This window comes from Ailuropoda melanoleuca, chromosome 2 (genome assembly GCF_002007445.2).
Source record: "Ailuropoda melanoleuca isolate Jingjing chromosome 2, ASM200744v2, whole genome shotgun sequence".
Taxonomy (NCBI): Eukaryota; Metazoa; Chordata; class Mammalia; order Carnivora; family Ursidae; genus Ailuropoda; species Ailuropoda melanoleuca.
In genome coordinates this window covers 23,728,185-23,741,582 of record NC_048219.1, presented here as the reverse complement: position 1 = coordinate 23,741,582, position 13,398 = coordinate 23,728,185, and positions in this window count along the sequence as shown.

Sequence of the window (13,398 nt, the reverse complement as noted above, 5' to 3'; positions counted from 1 at the left end):
CATCATTGTGGGGGGCGTGAGGAAAACTGAAGGACCCACCAGCCAGGTCAAAATAGGCAATGGGTTGGCTTCTAGGGAAAGTTGAAGCTTCCCCACCTCCACCAATAAGACTCTGTCCTGTGCCCCACGTGCACAGAGGTCAAGTGCACCGCTGAACCAGGCTGAGGGTGCAGCTCTCTGTGCAGAAGGAGCATCAGGCTGTCTGTCCGCTGACGTGGTCTGCTCGGGATTAATTCCTTGTCCATGCAGACCTGAGCGCCTCTCTCTCTCTCTCTCTCTCTCTCTCTTTCTCAGGATTTGAGCAAGAATGCTTTCTTTTTCTTAGCTCCTCCTTTTCCTAAGCTTGCCTTTTCCTTGCTTCTCTAGCTCTCTCTTCTCTTCTACTTTCAAAAGCTGACTAGCAGCACAGCGTTAACCACAAAGAACCCCAGCTGGGGACTGAGAAGGCCGGGGGGCCCGGCCCAGCTCCGCCCGGAACTTCTGGCGGGTCCGGGGCAAGTCTCTTCTCCCCCCTGAACCGAAGGGCTTCTCAACAGCAAAAACATCAAGCCGCACGCTGTTCTGCGCTCCTGTTCTACACGTCTGTATATCTCTGTGACGACACTCTCTTTATGGAAACTGCTCTGCACCCAAGGAATCGTATAGATTCCGAATCGTATTGGTCTCTTCATTATTCAGGCAATAGTTATTGAGCACAGAGACACAGATAACATGTCAGGCATTATACCAGGTGCTGGGGTCATGAGGGACCGAACCAGACAGAGTCCTTGCCTGCAAAGGGCTCACAGGAAAACAGGTCTAGAGAAAGATCAGATAATAAACTCACTACCTCCCAATTGTGGACCACTGAAGAAAGGAGAGAATTCCTGTGTCCTGGACACTTCATACCTTGGCCTAGGTCATTTTAGTTGGTTCTCACAATCACTTTGTGAGCTAGGTATTGTCATTCCCATTTTAAAGGAGAGGGACACAAGGCTAAGAGACATTCAGTAGCTTTCGATCAACGTCACCCAGCTACGTCCACCACCACGCTGAGTGTCCTCTCCCCACGAGCATGCCCCTCGGTCCAGCATGCTCCTGAACTCTGAGGCCGGGGCACGCCAGGAAGTGAACCCCAGGTCTCACTTCCCAGGATGTGTGCCCAAGGAGTTCCTCCAGCCTGGCTCGGGCTTCTTGGGGCCTCTGGGCTTCAGACCCCAGCCGCTCACTCTCCCGTCCAGTCTCTCAGCAGGGAGAGCCATGAGATTTGTAGCTGCGTCCTGCCCTCCTGGCTCAGAACCCTATAAAATAACAAGCAGCCTCAAAGGTAGAAAAAAAGGGGACAGAACTAAAAAGTAAACACTGATGAAGATTAAAAATGACCAGTGAGTCTCGGGGATTTATGTCTCATAAAGTGAGATGGCCAAGGAGGCCAGACAGGGAGCAGACAGCCCTGACGCCTCTGCCTTGCGGATAATTTATTCCAGAAAGTAGAGGTCTCTCGTGCGACTCACACAGGCCAGGGTGGTTCTCTGGGTCCTCCCAGTGCACTGTCTGTGGAGCCCGCCGGTCAGGCCGAGTCAGCTTTGTTTTCACAGACCAAACCCACACGTTTGATACTTTTTCACTCCTTTTCATGTCTATGATGTCGTCTGAAGTTCATCTTACACTCCCGGTGAGGCTGACAGGACGGGGACCTTTATCCCCATCGGTCAGATGAGAAAATTGGAGCTGACAGACGATGACTCATCCGGGGTCTCCCAGGGGGTCAGGACTCCGAGCCGAGCGACCGCTGGTTGATGTGACGGCCCCCATTGGGTACACATTGCCTTTCCTTCTCATCCTCCTTCCTCAACGCCTCATCCACCCTCACATAAACGGTGCTCAGCCGATTAATTAATTGAACGAACTGTTATTGAGTCACAAAGTCTGTGGCAAACGCAGAGATGAGCAGACTGACGGTGGACCCCGGACACAACTTAGTACTGTTTAACTATGTGGTGTTGGTGACGGTAAAGGTCATGTTGATGGAGGGTTCTCTCCAAAGTCAGAGTCAGAAGACAAAAAAAAAGGGGGCATCTGGGTGGCTCAGCCGTTAAGCGTCTGCCTTCGGCTCAGGTCATGATCCCAGGGTCCTGGGATGGAACCCGCATCCGGCTCCCTGCTCGGCGGGAGGCCTGCTTCTCCCTCTCCCACTCCCCCTGCTTGTGTTCCCCCTCTCGCTGTCTCTCTCTCTGTGTCAAATAAATAAATAAAATCTTTTTTAAAAAGACTAAATAAATAAATAAATAAATAAAATGAAAGCTTTGGGGAGAAGTCGGGAAGAAGGGATCAAGGTTAGGGTGGAGAATAGGAGAGCTTGTCTATTTGCCAGCATCTTCCAAAGCAATTCCCAGGGCATCGGAGGGGCTTTTGTCCTGGATGACTTCCCATCAGATGAGTTCATGGGTAAGAATGTGTTTCAAGAGGAAGGAGGAGCTGACAGCCACCTGGACTGTGATGCTAGCGGCCTCACGCACGTTCTCGCTGTCGGCGTGGCGGGCAGGCAGGCGAGCGTGATGCTGGCCCCCACCTGCTTCAGAGGCCAGGACTCAGTTTTCATGGTACAGTGGGAAGAACTCAGGTTTCGAGATCTGATTAACCTGGTTTTCAATCCTAACTAGTTGTATAGTTTCTCAGCCTCTCTAGACCTGTTTTCTCCACCATTATACGGAGATAACAATATCTACCTCAAAGTTTTGCTAAAAAAAAAAAAATAAAGTGGAAAGAGAATCTTAAAGTTTAACCACATTAGTTCAGCCTTCATGTGAGGCCCCCAGATAATGGATAACACATCCCCAAGTGAAACGCAAGACCACCACGCAAGGACTGCAAAGGTGGTGCTGAAAACTGCTTTTGTGGTTCTTTGCTGACCACCCACCTCTAGCACATTAAAAAGAAGGAGAAGGAGAAGTGGGAGAGGCCGAGAACAGAGTCAGGGATTAGATAGGAGATTTCTGGAAAGAGCTGTAAGTACATTGCACATCTCTGCCCTCTTCCTGCCTTAACTTACGCCTGGGAAAAGTGGTTTCAATGGGGTAGTTGAAGAGTTTGTGTTTTCCGATTTGGGGGGATACAGTGGACTGGAATCTGACCCCCACTGCTACATGTACGGGCAAGAGGCTGGCTGCCCAGCTGCTCTGACAGCAGAGTAAAGGATGTCTGCTGTACTGTGGCAACCGGCATTCTCAGAGTTCATCAGGCAGACGACACAAAGCTGCTTCTCTGAACCTGACCTGGACCACCTGAGAGGGAGAAGGTCTAGATCATCCTAGACCCTGCGCGAGGGCCCTGTAGAGAGAGGAGACACCTCAGCAGAAAGAGGCTGATGGTGCTGGCAGAGACCTAGGGGCTGGCAAGGAGTCGCAATCAGCCAGCTGGAATAGAAATGCATTTACCCACATCAAGGCATCGACCGTATGGGGGAAGGGGATGGATTTTCTCCAAAGAACCCACAAAAATGCCTCATGAGAAAACAAGCAAGGTTAAACTCCTGCCAGGCCCAGAGAGCATTGACCCTGATTCTTCAAGTCTATACTAGTCAAGTAAGAACTTTCCTGTCCCCCCTCCTTCCCTCCCTCCCTCTATCCCTGACAATGAAGAGATCAAAAATCCACAATGGTTAGCAAGAGGAAGAAAGAGAAGTGATGTTCCCCTAGAACAAGAAAGAAGAAACCGACCTCGTTCTCACTGTGGGAGACTGGCCAGCAGCAGTTCCAGGTCCAAGTGCGTGGTGAGAAAAGCATTTCCTTTAAATGAAATTTGATGTTTATTACCACTATGGTTGTTAATAGTGGTAATAGTAGGACGCTGGATAAGATATGTTAATTATTGAGCAGAAATGATGTTTTGTGAGTTAAAATAAACGGGAAACTTCTTATTACCCAAGAGAAAACAGAAGAGTCATGGATCAAGTTCAAGTTTTCATCAAAAGGGGTGGAGGAGATTTAGCCCGGCAGAAGGGCTGGTGAAAGTCACTTCTTGGGTATACCCCATGAGTCTCACGTGTTCAATGTCATAGTTATAGGACATGACATGGCATCCCTTGCACACAGCTGGCCTTGAGTACATCTGGGTTTGCTTCCACCATTTCTCTGGGCCTGGTTGACAGGGCAATGGGCAATGTTAATCAGCTAAGGTATCTTTAACCAGCTACTGTGTATCTGACCTATGTTCCCTATGTGACCCAGAAGTAGGAATAGAAAGAGAAGGTCCAGTCTTAAGCCTTGGTAGACACACATTTCACAAGACTGGAAACCCATTAGGGATATCCAGATGGGATGAGAGAGACCCAGAGAGGAGCAAGGGCTTCCCAAATCCATTATAGAACGAGATGTGGAACATTTCTCTCTTTCCTCTTTCATACCTGTACCATTACTTCAGACAGCCTCCTCCTAGAAATCTAAGACAGACTGGAGTCAAGTGCTAGTTTGGCTGATCTGATGGTTTCTTCCATTTATTGAGCATGTACTATGTGTCAGGTCCCTTATGAATGTTAATCCTGATTCTTACAATAACCCACCAATGTAGGAGCATCAGTAGCCTTTGCACAGATGAGAAAACAGATCCATGAGGTTAAGTGACTTGTCCATAGTCAGATGGTCATTAAGGAGTAGAATTGGAATTCAAACAGGTCAGTCTGACTTCAAAGTAGTGGTCTTGTCATACAACCCTACTGCCTCTCTTGAGGGCTGCTAGAGTCAGAAAAGAGAAGGATCAGCAGGGCTATGGTCAGGTCTGGGTCCTCAGAGCCCCAGATGGGGCCCCAGGCATCTCATAGTAGTACCATCTTTATGGGAAAGAACCAGTCCGGACTGACCCACAAACTCACCGACCATCCCAAAGCCAAGACCACTGGCATAGATAGGCCTACACTTTATCAGTTCCTTCCAAGGAACAAAAAGTAACACAAATTTTAAAAATCATTAAGCAAGGGTGCCTGGGTGGCACAGTTGGTTGGACATCTGACTCTTGGTTTTGGCTCAGGTCTGGTCTCAGGATCGTGGGATCAAGCCCCACGGTCGGCTCCGTGCTTGGCGTGCGGAGTCTGCTTGGGCTTCTTTCTCCCTCTCTGCCCCTCCCTCTAGTGTTCTCTCTCTCTCTCAAATAAATAAATTAATCTTTTTAAAAAAATCATAAAGCGTGTGAATAATTTTTTAATTAGTTGGCACATCGTGTGCCTGAGGGTGCTTCATTCTCTGAAGTGGATATTAACTTTATTAGCATTTATTCCTTTTGCAAGTTAAGTTGGTTCTTTGTGAAGGTGTGTGCGTGAGAGTGTGGTAAGTTTTATTGCATTTGCCAGGAATCTTGGCTGAGGTTTACAGGGAAAGTTACTTTAAGACTTTTCTTCTGACGGTGAACTTGGCCTCCCTCACTCCCTGCTGAAACCCAACTCTGCAGGCGGAAACAGGGGATAAAAAAAAAAAAAGATAAAGAAAGAAATAAATTAGAGGGGAAAACAACTGAAGAATAAATAATCCTCTTAAAACAGTCACTGGGAGAGGCAACGGAGAGGGTCCCGGACAGGGGCAGCGTGGTTCTGGTTGGGTGAGTCTCGTACTAGCTGGCTTCCTGACCTTGCACAGATGGCCTACCCTCTCCCAGTCCCTGTCTCCCTGGATGTGACGTGGGGAGATAATCCCTGTTCTGAGGCCCCACTCAGGTCTCCTGAGGGTTCAAGTGGGATATCATTTGATAAAGTGATTGACCTTTTTTTTTTAAGATTTTATTTATTTATTTATTTATTTATTTATTTATTTATTTATTTATCAGAGAGACAGAGAGAGCACACATGAGCGCAAGCAGGGGGAGTGGCAGGCAGAGGCAGAAGCAGGCTCCCTATTGAAGAAAGAGCCTGATGCGGGACTTGATCCCAGAACCCTGGGTTCATGACCTGAGCCGAAGGCAGACGCCCAACTGACAAAGCCACCCAGACATCCCTGATCTGACTTTTCAAAGCACTGTGCATATTGAAAGCAATGGAGTATCCCTGACACCTGGACCAAGGTCCTTGGGGTTCTATCCCTGGACCCAACCTGACATCAACAAGAGAAAGTTCAGGGTGACATATGGGAAAGGGGTCTCTCTTAGCTGAGCTCCTGGAAGGGCCCCTGAAGGAGATCTGTGGTGTGGGAATGTGGGTAGGAGCGAGTGTGCTGGGTGTGTCGACCCCAGGTCAGCGTGCACCGGTGCCCCTGAGCGTGCACGTCTGAGTGCTTGTACCTTCGGGCGAATGTGGATCCCTGCATCAGTGTGCGGGGGCAGGGACCTTTGTTCGTTCTGTAGGTGAGTTCGGAGGATTCAGTACGTGCTCTGCTCTAAGTACGGGATTCAAGTGAGAAACAAGATGCGCTAGTTTCTGCGTGTGGCTGAGAATGCGTATTAGCAAGTGTGAGTCCGTAAGTGTATGAGGGAGTGTCTATGTGTGTGTGAGGATATGTGCGTGAACACGCATGTCCATGTATATGAGGGAGTGTGTATTAGTGTGCGAGTCCGCATGTGAGTGAGAGGGAGTTTGTGTGTTTGTGTGTGTATGTGTATGTGGTGGGAAAAAGAGCGAAAGAATTCTTGGCCACCCTAGAGGGTATCAAATTTTGTTAAAACACCGGAAGGCTTGAAAGGCCCTGTGATATCATCTCGTCCAGTCCTTGATGTCGAATATAGAGAACGGGAGGCCCAGAGAAAGGAAGCAGTGTGTAGAAGGTTGGCCAGCAGCAAAACAAGGACCAGAACACACATGTGCTTACTCTGAGCCCAACGGTCTTCCCCACGGAAGCTGAGTGAAAATGCAAATGTAAATTAATCGAGGGGCTGTCGGGAAGAATCTCGGGGACTGAGCAGAAACGTAGGCCAGGCCAGAGTATGGAGGGGAGGGGTGGGTAGGGAGGTGGTGTACCTGTCCAGGTGAGGGGGGATGAAGCCTGCTTTAGGGAGGGGTGAAGAAAGGAGAGAATGGACGGCAGGAGTCTTCTCGCCTAGAATCAGCGGCCTTTGCACCCATCGGGCTGTGGAGGGTAGGTTTTCATTTTTTGGATGGTTTTCATAATGAGACAGTTTCCCCTGAACCTGGGAACTAGTAGGAACCTGGGAGTTTATACATGCCTCTCATTAAAACCTCCTGACAGGCCTGTGAAGTAGGCCGTATTTTCTCCAAGCTGACGATGACACACTGTGGCTCAGAATGGGGAGGTAACCCCCCGAAGACCCCCAGCCTGGCTCCAACAGATCTGAGACCAGAATGCACTTCTTAACTGCTTCCAGCTGAGTATTGAGTAAGCCAGCCATCCCTTACTGGGCATCTGCATTGTGGCAGACCCTGCACTTCGCCCCTTATGCACCTTCCTGCAGCCTTCCACTGGCCACTCCTCCATCCTCCAGATGACGGGAATGAGACTCAGAGGTGGTGAGTAAATGGCCAAGGGTACGAAGCTACTCCAGCCTGTACCTGAACTCAAGGCATCTGATCCCGAAGCCCAGAGTCTTTCAACAGTCTCACGTGTCCCTTCAAAACCAGGGCAAATGTGTTTGCAACATAGTGTAGGAGGAAGTGAATTTAGGACCTTCCATCCCTGGAGAGTATATAAGCTTAGAATAAAGGCCGGTTCATAAACGTTTTGTCAAATGCCTGGCTGGCAGGCCCATGTTGGGGATTCAGGGGGTCCCTCCCCTGATCATCAAGAACCATGTAAATGAAGTCGGATGGGGCCTCCAAAGTTCCGTCCCTTGCCCCCTTCAGCTATTGAGCAAATGTGATCTATACTGGGTTTCCAAGGACAATCATGTGGGGCTGGGGACTGGAAGTCAGGACATGCAGGACACATGGCCTCAATAATGTCATGGTAAGCTCAGGCCAAACCTTGTTGGTGCAGGTCCTTCCAGCCATAGGGGATTCTATGTCCTTGCTCCCATGGGAGATACTGTGCTTTTCCTTCAGCCACAGGAATGGTGGACTTTAGTGCCAGTCTGGGCTCCATGACCCTGAATGAGCGCTGGCACCAAGAGCCTTCCCACTGCACGCGCAGACCTGCCCCATCACGGAGTCCGTCCTGTCCAGTACAGAGAGGATGATGACTCCCCCCACCAAAGACTGAAATAGAGAATTTGTCGTTTTCCTAAGCCTGGTGTCAGGTTTATCTGTTCTGAGGCTCCGTGGCACTGCCACTCTTTCTAGATATTTCCTTCCCTCACCTCTATTCCCATTTCCTCAGATTGCTGACAGAAGTCAGGACACCAGAATCTGACTTCCAGAACTGCCATACACTCTCCTGAGCTTCCCACTGCCAGCCCCAGTTGAGGCCCTGGATGAAGCATCAGAACACCTGGAACCCGGACACCTCACCCCCTTCTGAACTTGGAGTTCCCAAAACTGGTCACTCTGATGGCCTGGGGCTATGCCAGCTCCAACACTATCCTTGCCTTCCTCACCAGCGTGGTTGCCAAGACTTCAACGTGCCTTTGCTCAGGCTGACCCAGTTTACCACACTTGAGCTGATTTCTCCTGACTTTTTGTTCCGAGAGTCTAACCTCATTCTACCCTAATCCCTGAAATGAATTCCTGGCCCCACTTGAGAGGCCCATCCGACTGAGTGAAAATAGCCTTCTGCCCCAAGTGCGTTGACATCTGGACACCACGGGTACTTCCTTCCTGACCAGAAATGCCATCAGAGAGCTTGGGGAGAGTAAGGGCTTGGCTCGCTGCTCTCATCAAGGGCCCCCCAACATCCCCTCCAAAAACATAGTTGGCAGAAAACACACCCAAGAAAGTTGTCAGGAAGTAACCAGTTGTCCAAATTATTTACTGTCCCCTGGAACGTAGCCAACTAGATGCTGGCCATGCAGACGCTAGGAAAATATTTATGTGGGTCCTGATGGATGCTTGGCCAGTGAAGACTGCCTACTGTCATCGTTCTTTCTGCTGATAAGGCAAAGCTACACACGGCAGACAGCTCTTAGCCGGGCTGGCGGCGGAGACCTGGCATCTGATCAGAGTGAGGTTAATGACTGCCACCAAAGGACTTGGTTTCAGCCCTATCTCTGCCACCAACCAGTTCTTCCCCTCACTGGGCCTCTGCTCCTCCATCTGTAACATCATGGAGTAGACCACATGACCTCAATGTCTCTGGGATCCTAGAAGATTGCAACTCAGGAAGCATGAGATCTATTTTCCAGATCTGCCATCATGATGCCATTGGCTCATTACAGAGCTATTTTTCTTGGCATCCTGGAAACGTTCCTGAAATTCCAACATCCAAGAATTTCTCTTTCCACTGATCCAGTTTCTATAACCATATGGGAGAACTCCATCTGGAGGAGGAAGATCTGAGCTTAAAATAAAAGGGTAAAATGGAAGAGGGGAAATTGAGTTCAAGCAGTGTTTATCATGCATCCAGTATTTGCAAAGCCTGATGCCGGGCCCGTGAGGACAGAGACGTGCCCCCATGTCCTGTCCTTTAAGTGAAGAGCTCACAATAAGGCAGTGGGGAGGGTGGTCCACAGACTCATCTTATTCCCAGACTGACCCTCACGTTTCTTCCTCCCCATAAACATCAGTAGGACTGACTGCAGCCCTCCTCGCCGCTGCACTTCTGTCCTCGTCTGCGATCACTGTGGGTTCCTCACTTTGAGGAGTTTCGGCCTCCCCAACTCCCCTCTCCCTGAGGACAACCTGACCTCATGGGTCCTTCTCTATTTCGGAGTCTATAACTACTCCCTTCGAAGACCTACCTGAAGCAACAAGATCGTGGATACAGACCCAGGACAAAGGTTCAAGAACCTCCAGCATTCTTTCAAACACCATCTCCACTCAGGGGCTCCTGTGACTTCTCTAATGCTTGATTACATCTTAGGACCTCCTGCCTGTGTCAGTGTCCCTGAATGGGAAACTCAAGAGTAAAGGGGTGAGGAGCTCCATCGTGCCAAGCCAAGGGGGTGTCAAATGTCAGTTTTCTGTGTCTGGGAGGCAGTTGATGGGTGGGGAGAAGCAGGAGAGGCAGCTGAGGACGGGGAGGGTGGCTACAGCTCGAAGGGCCTCAGGTGCAAGGCAAGGGGGTCCTGACTTCATCTTTCAGGCCCCAGGAATATGAAAGTTTTCAAGCAAAGAAGCAAACCGTTGTCACTGAAGAAGTCCCAGGAACAGGAGCTCATCACGTCGACAGCAATTATGACAGCTCACACGTGCGTATCATTTTTATAAATCTCAAAACAAAACTTCCAAGCAAACTGACTTATTCCTAACATCAGTCCTGTGAGTTTGGAGGCCTCATCCCACTTTTACAGAAGGGGAAGGCAAGGCCCAAAGCTGCACAGATCTGGCCCCTCCTGGTCTAGGGCTGTTCATCACAATGCACTTCTCCAGAGACTCTGTCAGTGGTGAGTGTCTACACTGCACCTGGATTTCTGCCCCAGGTGGGGTCTGGACTAGCTGCTCTCTGTGTCATCTAGCTTTGAGACTGGAAAATGCTGAGACTCAGCGAGGCTGCCTGGCGGAGCCGTGGGTGGTCAGGAATGTGTCAGGACTTCCTGGGACCCACGTTGCAGGTCGAGTGTCTGGATTAATGATCCGTCTCCAGGCAGAGCCAGCCGAGGCTCCGACGCCAGGCACAAGGCATCGATTAGACTTTACACTCTGAGCTTGCTTTCATCTGGGGCTCTCCGGGTGGGCTGGGCCTAATAATTAACATTCTCTGAGCCCCACAACATGAGTGAGCTGGAGGTGGGGGAGAAAGAGTATCTGAGCAGGTCCCCAGCAGGTGGGAGTTGAGCACCCCCCACCCCCCCAAAAAAGCCTAGGCATCACGGCTTGGCAGGGGACTGCATCTCTTAGCTGACACTTCAATATTACCTCAAGTTTGTATAGTAAGTGGCTTTGGTCTCATCTTTGAGCTTCGCAACATATCTATGGCAGATCGACTCATGGAGAGGTAGCACTAGGACCGTCCACATGGGGAAACTGAGGCCCAGAGAAGGACAGGGGATTGCCCAAGGGCAGGGGGATCAGGATGAGAACTCAACCCTCCTGCTTCTGTGCCTGGCATCTTCCCAGTGCAGGGGGCTATCTCTTGCAGGGCTGTTTAGAGCTCCTGGCACCTTGAGGTGAGGGAAGGTAAGGGTGTGATAGGATTTTCTATTTTATAAGAGGAATCATTACAGAGGTACTCTGAATGACAGAGTACATTCATTCATGCATCGGCTCAGCCAGTACTTACTGAATACCTAGTATGTTCCAGCCTCTGTGCCAGGTGCTAAGGATAGCAGAAAATAGTCCCCGACATCGAAAAGCTTACAGCCTGGGGTTGGGGGGGCGGTGGGAAGTGTGGCAGGGGAGAGGTAGACATGCAAATTCTAAGTCTGGTGAGGTGCCATGGTGCTGTCCTAGTAAATCTATTTGAGAGCCCAGAGCACTGTGGCCACAAGGTCCCAGGAGGGCATGATCAAGTCTCCCTGGAGGAGTGAAGCATACACAGTAGTGGGTTGTGATCAGAAAAGGCTTCAGAGGGAAAAAAAACCCAAAAACGGAACCTCAAAAGAGGGCTTGATGTTCATTGGGCACATGGGAGGTAGAAAGAGGGCATCAGGGTAGGATGACCCCGAGGGAAGGGAAAGGGCTGACCTGGGCAAAGAGAGACCGCGAAGCAGGGAGTAGCGCAGTCACTGAGAGCAATGGAGGTGGCTGAAGAGTAGGCTTTGAGGAAGAGATCGTGGGAGCTGAGGTTGGACAGATAGGTGAGGAACAGATCAGAAATGCCTCCTGAGCCAATGAGAGGGGCCTGAACTTGTCTGACGGATTCCAGGGAGGAGGCGATGCGGGCGGGACACTTCTGGAGGCTCCCCGGCCGCAGTGTTGAGGCTGCACCGAGGGGGGAAAAGCGATTAGAGCTGGCACATCCGAGAGGCAAGCGACGGTGGCCTGCCTTTATTGGCTTGTGGCTGCTGAGGACACCAGAGACCCTTGTCTGGTCTGGAAAAGCCTCGGTCCTGAGAATTTTCTTACATAAAAAAAGGACTCCCATGGTTGTCAGCTTATAGCCAAGTTCATAGACCCATTCCAGGCTCCTCTGGCCTGAGAAGAAACCACAGCATTCTTTTCTCTCTTCATATAGGGGTCCCCGTACCACTTTACCCATTCTGCAGGTGCACATCTTCCCATAGTGGGTCCCCCACGGCCTCCCCACTGCCACCAGCACACAGCAGCAAAGCTCCAAACCTTTACAACCTGTTTCAAGCCTTACATGACCCCGCGCTACCTGGCCGTCCCGCGCACTCAGCATCAGGTCCGGGTGAACAAAGCATCGGTACGTACCGGACACTGCAAGGCTCTGTGGAGCTGGCTTCTGCTCGCCTTCCATGCGCCCCTACGGCTAAAACCAAACTCCTTAGCCCAGCATTTTAGGACCTTCTTAGACTGACGCCAGCCAACCTCCATGGCCTCAAATTTCCCCTCACTCCCTCCAACACTCTGCACTTGTCATACTGAGTGCCACTTGATGTTCCTTAAATACCCTCGATTATTTTTCCCAAATACACATATATTTGGAATAGAAATATCTTCTTTTTATTAAAATGCTAATCTATACTCACTCTAATTGAAATAACACCAAAGATGGAAAGTAGAAAGTAAAAATTTGTCCTCTACCCTGCCACCCACTACCCTAAAAATCCCATCTGCCAGAGATGAACACTGTTAACATTTGGGTAAATATTCCTCCAGATTCTTTTACAAAACTTTCATGTCCCAGCACACTACCTTTTGCAAACTCTTTCCTGTCCTTCAGGACTCATTGCAAGGCCCTGCTCCCTCCTCTGAGAAGTTCTCTAGGGTCCCATGTGGAGAAGTAGGAGCCCAAGGCTTACAACACACGTAGCACTCGCCATCCTATATTGAAGTCATCTGTCCCCACTGTGTGCCTCCATCAGCCTGAGTGTGAGATTGTCACCCGAGGTGACATCTGTGAGCACAGAGTTGTGACCGCTTTGTTTTCTGCTGTATTCACAATTCCTTGCATGTAGTGGGCTTTTAGTAAGGACCTACAGAACACATGGAGGATGGCTGGCTGGCTGGCTGGCGAGTAGCTGGATAGTTGGGAGGACAGACGGATTGACCACAGGTGGGAACCCCTATGGCATGCTCTTCAGAATTAGGGGGAAGGACTGGCACTGAGCAGTGAAAAGGACCCCAGCTGGGGGTTAAGGACTCGGATTCCTGCTCTGGCCCCACCTTCTACTGCTATGTAGCTTTATAGAAGTCCCTCGCCTTCTCTAAGCTTCAATTTCCCTACCTGGACCTGAAGAGTGGGGCTGGGTAGTTCCCCAGAACCCTTCCCAACGGATGCTCCAGAATGCTCAGCTGGCCCTGGCCCAGCACTCCTATTTCACACCTCT